A 15,296-nucleotide genomic window follows, 5' to 3' on the forward strand; every position below is an offset into this window, starting at 1 on the left:
TATGGATTTGTATAGTCAATTTGGCTGTGATTGATTTGTAATAGCTTAACGGTAGCCAACTAGCCACATATATGTGAATTAACCTCCATATTGTTGTTGTGGAAAAGTTGCATATCTGATTATTATAAAATATGGTATTTTTTTTATTTTTTTAATTATGAATGAAATAATTAACATTCAAGAAATTACTCACCCTAGCTATTGGAATTCGAACTTAGACAATTCCAATAAGTAAAATTCATTGGTAAGGTGAGAAGATTTTGTCTTAGCTTTCTCTTTGAAACTTCTCTTTCGGGTCACCGACCCTACTTCCCTGTTGGGGGCCTTTCTCTTCCCTAGCCTAAAGTTTGCGTTGCTCCATCTCCACCTTTAGGTTGGGGTTATATAGTCTGTTCAATTTTGTGCGTGCAAGAGAGGGTTTCATTGGTGTGGATCTGAGTGGTTCTGTGTTGATCGAGGTTGTTCATGACCGAAAGCAGTGAGCATGGAGGCTTAGGCTTTACTTGAGGATGATATCTGACGAAGGGTTAAAATATTGAAGGTGGTAGGTTTCGGTGCCATCCAACATCCCCACATGTAGATTGACACTGTCGGTCTCATCTGATGGCTTCTGTGCGAGCTCAGTGCTTGAGCCAATGTTTGAGCCCTTGTTGCTGGTTTTGGTTATGGTTGGGTTATGGTGTTTTGTTTCTTGCTCAGCCGTCTACGATGGCTGGTGGTCTGGGTGCGTTTTGTCTGTGGGTTCTCAACCTGCTTTGGTTGTGTACGGCTGCTGGACTCAGGGCTTCTTTGCTGGGTCCTTTCTTTGGGTCTAATTCGTGTTTTTGTTTTGCTCACGGGGCCATGTAATGCTTTTGGCATTAAAAAAATGATTCTTAAGGTTGTTTTTGAAGTATGAATGGTATTGGCATAGGCGTGACAGGACTGCGGGATATCTATGGCCTCTATTTCGTTATCTTGCTTTACGAAGAGGACAACCTCGCCACTGTAGGCCTTCCACCCAATTCAGAATTTTTTTGGCCTTTAATGCCGTATGCATAAATCTTTTTGACCCCAGAAATCTTTTATCAAACATTAAATAGTCAAGAGGACAACCTCGCCACTGTAGGCCTTCTACCCAATTCAGAATTTTTTTGGCCTGTAATGCCGTATGCATAAATCTTTTTGACCCCAGAAATCTTTTATCAATATTAAAAGTCTTTTTGAACCCAGCACTTTCACAATTTTTTTTCTTTTTTATCAAAGCTCACTTTCACAAGATAACTCTAAATTTAAGTAATTTTTATAGTCTCTTCTTAATTTTGTTTTTTTTTTTATTTATCACTTTTAATTTTAATTTATTATTAAAAATATTTCATAAATTTTAATTTTATCTTAAAAAAAATCTTTTAATATATAATAACATGTTTTTATATTAAAAAAATCTTTTTAAATTAGTATGATATTTATAAAGATAATTTTAGCATTTTTTAATGAATGTAATAAAATTATTCTTCTTTCTAAGAAGTATATCACTGTAGGAGTATTGGTATTTTTGTAATAAGATAAGATTTTACGATGATTTAAATGGTTAGAGTGTTTTTACTATGACAGAAGAAGATATAAAAATATAATTTTATTTTTTTTAAACTAAAAATTTATTATAATAAGTTAGAGAGATTTTTATAAAATAAAATTAAAATTTAATAATTTTTTATAACAAATTAAAGTTAAAAGCCATTCCGCAAGCTTTAAAGGAAAAAGAAACTATCAAAATAACATATACACACACTATGATATATCGACAATTTTTTAATGAGAGTACATATTATTAAATATTTATTTAATATATGTAATTATCTAATTCATATCAAATATATAAAATTATATAATAAAAATAAATATTTAACATTCATTGTTCTACAATTATTTTAAAATTATATTATTAATATAAAAAAAATGTAATTCCTGATCATTCCGTATAAGATTGTGAATTTATTTTACTTATTAATGATTATGTTTTAGGAGCATAAAATAATAAAGATATATTTTCTTAATGATTCGTAATAATTTTTTATTAATTTTATTATAAATTAAACTGAATATTATTAAATTTAAATATATTAAAAAATATGATTGCACTAATAATTAAAATAAATGTTTAAGCATAAAGATATAAATTGAATCACTTTTTATATTTGAATATTAATATCCTTTTCCACTAAATAAAGATGAATTATCATTTACATGTTGTATTCTAGTGACTAACAACATTATGGAATATTATGAATTGAACTTTAATAAAAAGCTTCATACAATTTGCAATTTATCTATGAATTTCACAATTTGAAAATCAAATTGGCATCCCTTTTTCCTCTTTTTATGTAAAGATAATTAAACAAATAAACTTTTAAGAAAATGGAATGGTCAAAGATAAAATCTCTTCATTACAAAAACGTCAAGCCACTAAACACCTCATATAATGGGTTGGGAATCTATTTGTAGAGCCACTAAACATCAAATCTATTTATCTTTACTAATCAGCTTTAGCTCATAGTACGGAGTAGCTACTATAATGTATCGAAAAATTAATTGTATCATAAAATAATTTATTTATTTTTGTTTTCTTTTTTTTTTTTCTAATAGCAGTAGAAAGATTGATTTTTTTTTTTTTTAAATAGATGTGTGAACTCAAACATAAATACATTAGTGAGTAATGTTATGCTTTTAGACACTAAACTAAATTAGATTTGCCAATTTAATAACTAATTCTCAATTAATGTCCTAAAAGCACTTATTATGTATATATATATTATTCTAACTCTGGTATTGTGGACTTCGCGTATGTACTTTCATTTCGTGGAAATTCGATTGTCACTCGGATCTGCAATTTCGAGCCGAGCAGATAAGCTACTGGAATTATTTCAGAACCAGGTCATGATTATAGGCTACCCCACTGTTTTCAGACCTTCTAGACGTGCTCCAGTTGTCAGATTTGGCATAGGTAAACTCGAACTCTACATTACTCAATTTTTGCCTTGTACTGGGTTAGAATAAAATTTATAAAATATTCGTGGATGATAAGAAAATTATGATTCCTATTGCAATAGCCTTATAATATTGTTACGGACCGCAGGGCAGGTTTATAGAATTTTTAAAGTTAGTTTGGATAGTTTTTGAAAAATATTAATTTTAAAGTCTTATAATTGAGTTGTCTGATGTTGTGATTATTGCCTAGTTTAGAGGGCCCAGGAGGGGCCATATAATGATGATGAGATATGGGTTGAGTTTATAAGTGTTATTTGAACCGTTTTACAGGTTGGATAGGTCCCAGGTATAGGGAAAACTCTGCCGAATTTTTGGCATGAATTAGGCTGTCTATTGTCTCTTTAGAGTCTTATTCTGAATTAGTGCTAATAAATCCATAATATAATTATCTAGGTGATTGAGGACAGCTATTTTCTCCTACCTAACAGTCGCGATAGCCTTTGGTGTATTATGAGTAAAATATTAATTTTAATTGTAAATTCGATATTATTATATGTTCAAGCATGCCCGTGCATCACTTATAAATATGTATCTATATAGTTAAACACTAGGCACGTTTTATATTGCATTCATAATTGTTGAAGTGCCATGGATGTTTGTGGTAATTTGGAGCAGTATGTATGCATTGGCGTGCGTGTAGTATGATATTGGATATGGACAGGACGGGTAGACACGGCTTGAGAGACACTCGCTGGGACCCCGCATTTGGTTTATTAAGTGAAAGTCTGGCTTGAGAGACACTCGCTGGCAGAGGTTGGATTAAGAGGGCTGTATAGGGGATCAGCTCTCATATATGTATTGCTTGACAGTGTTGGGTGTGTGAGTACTCCAAATTGCCTTTTTGCTGTTATGATGTAAATTGTATGAAAATTATGATGATATTACATTTCATTCCACAGGGTGCATTAGCTTTAGATAGCTATAGAAATTGTACTTAAAATTAGTATTTTACTCTCTGAGTCTTTTCCAGGCTACAGGAGGATTATTTGTTGTGGCTAACATGTTCTTCTTCTTCGCAGGTCCATTGATAGTATTTAATGTATTTTGTACAATCGAGTTAAAGTTTAGACTCCACATATATTATAAGTACTTATTTTTATTTTGGGCCTGTATTATAAAAGTTATGTTGGACCTTTAAAATTATTAATTGTATGTATGACTGGATGGGATGAAGGAGCTGAGCTCCCATTGGACTTTTGATATAAGCATGTAGAGGGTGAGCTGAGCTCCCCAATTTTATTATATATTATGTTTACCGGTCGGATGAGTTAAAAACTCTCCGTTGAATAGTCCATTTTATGGTCGGATTCTGTTCGGTTGAATTCTTAAAATTGGGCCCAAATGGGCCTTAGGATTGGGTTGAGGAATAGTTAGGCTTACCACGGGCCTTGGAGGCTTTAGGCTGGCCCAGGTCCTAGTGTCGGTCTGGCCCATAGGTTGGGTCATGACAAATGTGGTATCAGAGCTTAGGTTCCAGATTCATGGGAAAGAATATACTTGGGAATGTAAAAAGAGTCTTGTTAGGATTTTACATGCGGAGTATAGGATTCTGTTTTGTCTTTTTCTGTAATTCTTTGTTTCTAGATTCTACGTTATACCTCGAGAAATATAAAAGTGCCTCAGTTTGTGTCTTGATTTTCGTGGAGTACATAGAAATCTGAAATAGAGTTAGCAGACATGTTGAGGCTTGTCATGAGGATACGTACTCCAAGAAATGTTATGTTTCTATCAGAATGGGTTTAAGTGTCATGCCTATATGTTGTAAGACACAAGCACATAAAGGTGATTTTTGGCAATATAGTTGCTTCATATGGGAGCGAGGATACCACTGCTAGTAATCATTAGTGGATAACCTCGTCAAAGTAAGTGTATAGTATTAGTGAGTTCAAGAGAGATAAGTTATTCGGGAAATCTAGTATGTGGGACGTACCGTAATAACTATACAATGTTCTCGATGTCTGCTCTGTAAGCTGCAGATTACAATACCGATATGAGATTATTGTGTAGAGTTGTGTGCATCCCCGTGGTGCTCCATAATGAGGGTGTTTGCGGATGGCCTCTGTTTTGGTACAATTATGCCAGAACAGAGTTCCATATCTGTAAAGGAGTTGGAAACTCCTAGTTAGGGATCTAGAGCTAGAATATCGAAAGGTCACAGTTGGGTGGTAACTAAAGTCAGTAACTCAATTACCCTAGCATGAGCTCGAGTTACATCAAGAGTTGCCATCAAACCAGAGGTTGTGGATTAGTTTCAAAGTAAAGGTGACATCTATAGAGTGAGACAATCTAGTCTTTGGTATGAAATCTTGGATGGTTTTTGCAGTAAAATAGACATTTTGCTTAGAGCCTAGTGAGAGTAGTATCCCTTGTGTGTATCAGCAAGGTGTAAAGTATAACCCTACTACCTAGGGAAGGTCAAAACTATGAATTGATGATTTACAGAGCTATGATATGATAAGAGAGTCATTAATTTGACATGGTTTTAGCAAGATGGTAAATGTAGTGCCTTTGTTGCAGTAAGTTAGGGTATAGTCCTATCTTTTCAGAAGGGATCGAAGGTTATTACTGATAATGATGACTTATGGAGTAGTGTCCCAGATGGGATTGTAGCGGGAGATAGAGAGTTGTTAGCTCAGGTGTTCTGGAGAGGGTACAAGTTCCATGTAGGAATTATAAGATGTAAGATCAAGATGTATGTAAGCCTTTAAATTGAATGATGGGTTTGAATACCTAGTATTTTAAGTTTTAGCTAATTAAATGGATATGAAAAATTAAAGTTGCTACAGATCCCCTCCCTAAGGTAGTAGGGGGTAGTATGTAGTCCAAAAGGGTAAGAATAAAGATCACGCAGGAGAAGTATGACTGTTATTCCCTAAGTTCATCCTTAGCTTCTTAATGCTTAAGATTAAAGTATACTCCAAATAAAGTAAAAGATAAAAGATAAAAGTTAGCATCGATATATATATAGATGGAGTGCGGTTCAAATGTAGTAGGAGAGATAGCCTGAATGCCAGTAGAAGTCTAGCTAGGGTAGTTAGAGGATCAATTCTGAGTAACATTAAGGTATAGATGACGTGGTGGGGATAGTGGAAAGGTATAAGTTTCTAATATGACAATCAAGTTAAAAAAAAAATAGAGCTAAAGGATGGAAGAGTGGAAGTTTGGATTTGGGTAAGATAAAAAGAGTTGGCTAAAGAATAAATAGGAAAAACGAATTAGGATAAGATTAGGAAGAATAAAGCCAAAATACCGAGGAGGTGGATGTGGTTCTAGGAAGGGTAAACGAGATAAAAAAAAAAAAGGATAGAAAGCGTAGAAAATGATGGCATTAGGAAGAACATTGTTAAGTTATGGAACCCAGAAGTACAGGACTTAGAGCAGGTCATAATTGATGTAGTGTCAGGAGCCTAAGCCTAGAGCTTAGAGTTACAGGATCTGGATTAGACCTTATCTGTTTTCTACCCCCAAGGTAGGATTATAGGGCAATGACATAAGAATCCTTTTGGTTGTTGACAGTATAATGGAAATTAGGTGAGGTGTGCGATCAAAGTAAGTAGTAATTGTTGAGCGTGCTGTGGTAACTTGAATTGTATTGTCAGATAAAAAAGCAAGATCAGTAGGACTAAGTTGGATAAAAGTCAACATAAAGGATATAAATATGCAAGATGAGAGATAATGTCACAGAGGCTTGATATTAAAATTTAGAGTGGTGAAACCTAGAGTCAAAAATTGGAGTTAGACATATATTTTTAGTGTGATCGATAGAATAATTATGTAAAAAAAAAGGAGTAATAATAAATAAATAAATAAATAATAGTGTGATAATATATAGCAGAACGCTAATAACGGTCAGGATAGGACAAGATAGGTATAGGTGTAATTATAAGATATTGAGAAGTACATGGATTAAAGGAGTGATTGTTGGTAGGATTGGATTAGATATGAAAGAATCTGTGAGTGCTTTTATCTTCTAGAATATAACTAAGTATAAGGAGCATTGGATAAATAATTATAAGTATGAAAGATAAATGGAGAGTAAAAAGGAAATAGTAAATTCTAAGATGATATGTCAGGCAGGACAACAGTATAACAAATGGTAGATACAACTGATATCTTGTAATAATGCACAATAATTACAAAGAAATAATGAAACTAAAAAGGGAGACTAAGGGGTATGAGCTAAATCTTGTTTATCAAATAATAGTATACCATAAATGGTGGGAGAACATTTCTCCTTCTTTTCAAATTGGCTCGTGTTTCGATTTTAGGAGATTATGTTAAGAAGAGAGGTAGTGTCAAAGTGACCTAATTAATTGAAAATTTGATGGGCGTTAGTACATATCCAATCTTTTGAGGCGAAAATTACGATAATGGTGTACCTAATGTTAAGTATGAAAGAATGATCAGAGAGGTGACGGGAGTTAAATCGAGCTAGTTACTAGGACTTACAACCCTTTTGAACTATAAGCTGGAGAAAGTGTTATTTGCTAATGAGTTACAGCGAATGAAATTGTTGCTAATGGGAAAAGTTGAGGCTGAAGTTTGGAAAGCTATGGGCAGTATATGTGATTATATTAAAGAGAATGAACACATGAAGTATCTTGTTCATAATTAAGGCATGGCATATATTTTCCACAGCCGTGTTAGTTTAGATGAAACTTATAATTTATGGGGCTCCTATCCATCCATGATGAGCAATTTCCTACTAAGGCTGGTAGGGAATGATAATGTTCTGATAGGTAAGTTGGGAAAGGAGATACAAAAAGAATTTTCTATGGTTAATTACAAGTGTTACATAATGTGAAGAATGTGCTGGTAGGAGTCAATCGTAAAGTTAGAATTCTCGAAGTGATGGAACTAATAATCAAGATAAGACTAAGAAATAAAAAAAAAAAAAAAGAAAGTTAAAGTTGATGATGGGATGGACATCCTTGAAGGAAAATGTATAAGGGTGAGATAGGACTAAGATTAAGGAATAAGTACAGCATGTTGAAAAGATATCAACGATAGCAAAAATAGGAAAAGAAAGTGGATAAGATCCAAAGGACAAGAAGAAAGCTCGGTAGAGCTAGTTATAATGATAAGAATAAGAAGGAATAAGTATGCTAGGAATACACTAAGAGATGTTTGAAACAAGTTATTATGAGATGATAGATTAAAGGAGTAGTAGAGCCTCGATCTAAGTGCCAATGTGTCAGAAGTAGGCCACATACTAAGAAGCTTTAGGAAGAAGTCTAGATATTTTCATTCCAGAGAAGGAGTGGGAAACAATAAAGTTGCATTAACTGGGTTGTCAGGGAATACAAATATATTTATCCTATAAGAGAAGAGACCTAGTTCACTTTTCAATATTGATAAGTGATGTAGGGTACGTTTGACACTTGGATGGAGCTCTACATAACTAGTTACATAAGATGGACAGGAGCTGGTCTAAGGACCTTAGTAATGACACAAAAGAGATTGAAAATTTGAAGTATCATGGGAGTGAAAAGATTTATAGGCATTGACCATTGAGGTCATAGGACAAGTAAAGGTTTCAAACGAGATGTATATGATAGGTGCTACAAGAAACCATTTCATAGGATACTATAAGGTAAGGAACATAAGTCATGTTTTTGGGAAATAGAGATTATTGAAACAAAGGAATGAGGACTGAAGTCACCAAGAGACACATTAAGGCATAATAAAAGTGAGGTAAGCGCCAAAGTTGATTAAAGTTATTAGATATCAAGAAGAAAGTAGTGGAGTTATAATGAGTACTAGAGATGACCAAAAAAAAAAAAAAAGAGGGGTAAATGAGTAGTCAGATGTGATGGTTTAGACTCAGAAGGAGGATGGTAGCTGGCATACTACGACAGGGGCAGATAGACATAAAAAATTTTAACCATCCATGCAGATCCAAGGCAGAAAGACCTAAAATTTGCAATGGGTGACCGTATTCTTGAAGGTTTCTCCTATGAAAAGGGTTATGAGATTTGGAAAGAAAAGACAAATTGGCACTCCGTTATATAGTACCTTTTAAGATCATGGACAGAGTGGGAGCAGTTGCCTATCAGTTAGAGTTGCCACCAAACCTTTCTTATGTCCACCTAGTATTCCACATTTTCATGCTTAGAAAGTATGTTCCCGATTCTTCTCATGTGCTGCAACCAGACACAGTGGAGTTAAATGAGAATTTGATCTTTGAGGAGTAACTACTAGCCATAGTAGACTATCAGATGAGACAACTTTGGTCAAGGCAAATCCCTATGGTTAGTCCTGTGGAGGAGTTAATCTATGGAGGAATGCACTTGGAAGTTAGAGTGGGATATGCACAGCAAGTACTCATAAGTTTGATATGCAACTATGTGTCATTGTTCTACCTTGTGTAAAATTCGAGGACGAATTTTCTATAAGGGGGGAAGAATGTAACATCCCTAATTTTCAAATAATTATTTTATATTTTTTTTTTATTCTAACCCTGATATTGTGGACTTCGCGTATGCACTTTCATTTCGTGGAAATTCGATCGTCGCCCGGATCTGCAATTTCGGGCCGAGCAAATATGTAACACCCCCATTTGTATAGCCTGGTATATTTCACTGTTCCGGTGACCGGTGTCGGTCCGGACAATTAAGGAGATTAGAACCACACTTAAGACAATTTGAGAAGCCATAAACACAAATAATTAGTAATGTTTAATTAGTTAACTATAAATAAGAAAAATAGAACATAAGAGGTTAAACGAGCTGAGAGTCACAGCGATGAGTGACCTCCTCGAACGATCACAAGTCATTTTAAACTCAAATTTCAACCGTAAAAGTGACGCCATGTCCTTAGACCCTTATGAACACAAAGTGGAAAAGAGAAAATCATGAAAAAACTGTTAAGTCACCAAATAATTAGGTCGTGAGCCTAAGAAATATTGGATTATTTGCAAACCGGGATGAACCGGCGAGGGGCAATTTGGTCAATTGACCCCGAGAGCTGACTCCTGACCTAACTGTCAAATAAAATCGGAGAAAAGAAAATTTTAGAATTTAGAATTAAATTAAAGAACTAATAGAAAAAAAAAAAAGAAAAAGAGATGAAAATGAAAAAGTCAAAAGTTATGACATCATGCATGATGCCATAACTAAATTAATAAATTGAATTATTTAATTGGGATTTTTTTTGTGGTCTTCCATAAATTAAATTAGATAAAGGAAAAAAAAAAAAGAAACAAAAAGGTCTTCTTCTTCCCTTGGTTGCCGCCCACCTTCTCCCTCTCATCTCCATGAAATTTTCTTCCTTAAGCTTACAATTAAGCTTGATTCTCTCCACTTAATCAACATAACTCCCTTAAATGCCTCACTAGATCTTGCAATCTCAACTTAAGCACAAGGATTATAATAAGAAAGAGGAGTTAAAGATAGGGTTTGGAGGATTCAAGAAATGTTAGTGTGCTAACTTTAAATTTTTTACTTCAAATGCATGTTTAGGTATTTAAGTGAGCTTAGAACTTGATTTAATGAAATAAATATGGGGAAGGACCATTGCTGAAATTGTGGCCTGGTTGATGAGAGTATGATTTGGTATGGTTTGAGGTGTTTAAAGGGAATTAAAAATGTTAATAAACTTACATTAGTATGGTGGTAAGATGGAAATGCACCAATTGTGGTTGAATTAGTGAGATTAGGGTTGAATACTAGGGTTTATGAACCAAAATTTGGAGAAATGCATAAATGGCATGTTTAACCTATTGTGAAATGAAATAATGGTCAATTATGACCAAATAAGTTGTGTGGGAATTGTTGGAATAAAAATCAAATTCGTAGGTCCAATGGTCATGCTGCTGGCAGCATGACCAAACCCACTTTGAAGGACCAAAACTCAAATTTTACAAGCCTAATGGATATGCCACCAATTGGAGATGAAAATAGACATAAAAGAGCACAATTTTCATTAAGGAACCATGGCCAAAAACTGACCAAAACTTGGTGAAACAATTGACCAAAGTGCAATGATAGCAGGCTGCCACTGCACTAAACTGACTAAATGAACAGTAACTGTTCATTTGGTCATAACTCGAGTTAGACAGGTCAAATTGACCTGAAATTTGGCCAGGGTTTAGAGGAGATATAGATCTAAAACTTTCATGAAGAACATCACCCCAAATTATGCCATTAACCCATTCAAATTATTGAGCAAAGTTGAGTTATCAAACCTGCAACTCTGCAGATTTTCATTTGGGCAGTAATGTTTGGATAGTTATAACTCTCTCTAGAAAACTCGGATTTAGGCGATTCTTGAACCGATGGAAACCTAAGACATAGTAGAACATTTCATATGAAGAAAGTGAGACCAAATTATGAACTTAACTTGATCAAATTATTAACCAAAGTTGGATCAAAATCTGCCAGAACCCAAAATTGCAGCATGAACAGTGCACGTGAACAGTAAATTTATTTTGGCCATAACTTGAGCTACAAAACTCCGATTGAGGTGATCCAAAAATGAGAATACACTTAAGACAATAAGGAACATTTTCTATGAAGGAAGTTTTGTTAAATTCCAACAGTAGATTGACCAATGGAATAGTGCAACTTCAGAGAACCAAAACCGAAAATTGGCAATTTTGCCAAAATGACCTAAGCTTTAAACAAATGACCAAAACCAACAAGTTTGGTGACCAAAATGTGGTATGTGGGTGAAGTTGGAGTTCCCATACCTATTAAGCCTTAGAAAGTCAATAATTTGACTTAAATAGTGCAGTGAATAGTAACCCGAAACACAAAATTTCGAGAACGTCGAATTTAACACGTTAGAGCTAGGTAAATGTGAAGTTAAGTTTATTTTGGATTTATTTTAAGTTTTAGTACTGAAACATTGGAAAATTTCGTGTTTCAGTGGAAAAGAATACCGGGACAGAACCCGAGGAGTCGAGTCAAGGCCAACAGGCGACTCGTTTGAGGTTTGTGCACAACATATACTTTTATAATCATCTTTTGCATATCGTTTTGAATAATGTGAAATATTGGATTATGGCATTCTTATGATGTTTGATCTAAATTGTTGAAAGTTATTATGTATATTTGAAAAGACAATATTTAGCAAATTGTTAAGATAAGTTTTGAAATCACAGTATCATGACCATATATTTGAACACCTCACTAGCACGACTAGTGGGGGTAATTTGTTTTGAATTTTGATTCATTCTCTGGAGAAGTGTTGAGGTGTGCCAGTAGAAGAGGATGTGAATGGATATCCATATATTTGAGCTAGCTAGCCTTGTGATATGATTTCTCTTTAGCCTCTGGCTATTGAGATTCATGTGATTTCTCTTAGCCTCTGGCTATTGAGATTCTATTTGTTTCGAATGGCATGATCTAACTGTGGGTTTTATGAAATGTGTTTTGATACTTTGAAATGAACTTGGTTTACATGTAAAATCTCACAATGCATGATTGTATTTAATTTTCATGTTTAGCCAAATTTTTGAATGAATGTGCTTTAAGTTTTGCATAAAGATTATTTTAGTATATTGTGCACCACTGAGTCCTAGTACTCAGCGATAGCTTTATTCTTTGTCGCAGATCTGAGAGACTAGAGGAGCAGCAGATCGAGTCTTTGAGGTGTGAGAAGCTACCACCTAAAGTTTTCAGGTATAATTTATACCCTAACTGTAAATATTTCTTTTGATGTATATATTGCACATAAATGTATGGACATGTACATGGGTCTTGAGCAGCTTGTACAAAGTTTGTATAAAAGTTGTAATAAATTTTAGTTTGGACTTTCTGAATGTAAATTTTAGTATGATGAATATATAAATTGTTTATCTTGAATGGAATATGAATAAATGATATTGATGGACAGTATTTTGAAGGAATTATTGAACTTGTGAATTTGAGAAACTGATTGAGATTGAGTATTAAATTGAAGCAGCTGTTGAGAAAAATTTTTAGAAGTGCTTTTTACAGGTATTCGAAGAACGGTTTTCTCAAAATACAGAGGAAACTCTGTCAAAATTTTTATAAAATTTGCGGATAACTAAAATGGACCAAAAATATTAACTAGTTTTAATATTAACTAAATATTTTAAATACTTATTAGAAAATGCTCACCACTTATCAAAACTAAGAAAATTGTTTTAAAATCCCTTGTAGGGTACTTAATGAGTTATCGGTAGGCGAAGTGCGGTAGTTCATTAGGTATTCTACGGGATCATATTATGCCTTACAAAGTGGTAAGGTGTGACATGTTTTAGTGGTATCAGAGCAAATTTTTGAATTATGTTTTAAATTGTGAATTTCTGTCTTTTCTTTGTTAAGTACAACTGCTCAATGTCCATAATTGTTACATACAGTGCATTACATCATGAATATGAACTAACGGAGGGAAATCTCCTTGTGTTACTTGTTTAGAAGATACCCTAACTTCAGATTGAAATGGAAGAAGGGGATCGCTCAGTTGAGCAGTCTGTTGAAGCTGAGGCACAAGGAAGCCCACTTTACGAATGTCGGTGGGTCAAGAGCACCCACCCACAAATGCCGCAGTTCCCTGCACAATTCGCACAGCAGATGGCTGCGATGTTTCAACAAATGGCTGGGGGTATGCCCGTTCAAACTCCTCCACAACCACCTGTGGCATAACCATTGCCTTCAGCCAGACAGTATGACAAGTTATTGAAGTATGGGGCTGCAGAATTCAAGGGTACAGTGGACCCTTTAGAGGCAGAGCAATGGCTTGAAAGAATGGACAGAGTGTTTAAGAAATTACACTGCCAAGATGAACTAAAATTTGAGTATTCTGTGTCTCTACTGCAAGGGGATGCGTATGACTGGTGGAAGACCATCCCCACGACTTTGAACCACCGATCTTGACACAGGATGACTTCATTAGAGAGTTCAGACAGAAATACATCTCAGATGCATATGTTGATCAGAAGTTGCAAGAATTTTTGAGTTTGAAACAAGGAAATCGATCAGTGGCAGAGTATGAGAGGGAGTTCTCCCGCCTGAGTCATTATGCTGAGAGTCTCCTTACTACCAGCAAAGCAAGATGCAAGAGATTTGAGACGGGTTTGAAGCCCAGCATGAGGATGCAAGTTGTGGGATTTAGACACAGTAACTTCTCAGAACTTATGTCCCAAGCACTTGAACTGGAAAGAGTTGAAGCAGAAGCAACCCCAGTGAAGGAAAAAGCTGAGAAATCAGAAAAAGACAAGGGGGAAAAATCAGTTGAGCGAGTTACGTGCTACCTGGAAAGAAAAAGAAGTTTAGTGGACCCAGCAGGGGTCGAGGTGGAAGATTTGGTAGGGGCCGATTCACTGGACAAAGACCCCCTAGGTCTGGTCAGCAATCGAGCAGGGGTTCACATTCTGCCCGCCCCTGTGAGACTTGTGGCAAGATTCATGGGGGGGAATGTTATTGGGCCACTGGAGCCTGCTTTAACTGTGGAGGCAAGGGTCATTTAGCAAGAGACTACACTAGTGCTCTGAGATATGGTCCAGCTCCTACTACTGCCGAGGGATCTATTCAGAGTCCTGCTTCCAGAGGTTCACAGTCATTTGGCAGAGGAAGAGGTAGAGGTAGAGGCACTGCTTCAGGCAGTCAGGGTACAGTTGGTCAATCAGCACAAGGAAATGCTTCAGCCAGAGTCTACACAATGAGACAGCGAGAAGAGGCTGAGACTTCTAATGTGGTAGCTGGTACATTTTCTATCTCTGATCAAGAAGTATTTGTATTGTTTGATCCGGGTTCAACCCATTCATATGTTAGTGCTAGCATAGTCAGTTCACTTGCTGTTCCATGTGTGCAAATGGGTTTTGAAGTGCTAGTAACTAGTCCGTTAGAACAAGAAGTCCGGATCAACAGAATTTATAGAGACTGTCATTTGGTGATCCAAGGACATGTTTTTCTGTCAAACTTGATTGAAATGCCCTTCAGAGAGTATGATATCATCTTGGGCATGGATTGGTTAGCCAGGCATCACGCCATGATTGGTATGGCGAAGATACACTTTTGGTCTCCCTTTGTACGGTGATGTGGTAATACACGGGGAGAGGCATTTACTGCCATCAAACATCATTTCAGCTGCACTAGCCAGAAGAATGATTAGAAAGGGGTGTGAAGCATATTTGGCACATGTAATAGACACCCAAGTGCGGAGTCCAGCACTGAAGGACATCCCTACTGTATGTGACTTTCCGGATGTATTTCCTGATGAATTGCCAGGATTACCTCCAGAAAGAGAGGTGCAGTTTGAAATTGATGTTATGCCTGGTGTGGACCCAATCTCCATAACGC

Source organism: Hevea brasiliensis, chromosome 14 (genome assembly GCF_030052815.1).
Source record: "Hevea brasiliensis isolate MT/VB/25A 57/8 chromosome 14, ASM3005281v1, whole genome shotgun sequence".
In the NCBI taxonomy this organism is placed as follows: Eukaryota; Viridiplantae; Streptophyta; class Magnoliopsida; order Malpighiales; family Euphorbiaceae; genus Hevea; species Hevea brasiliensis.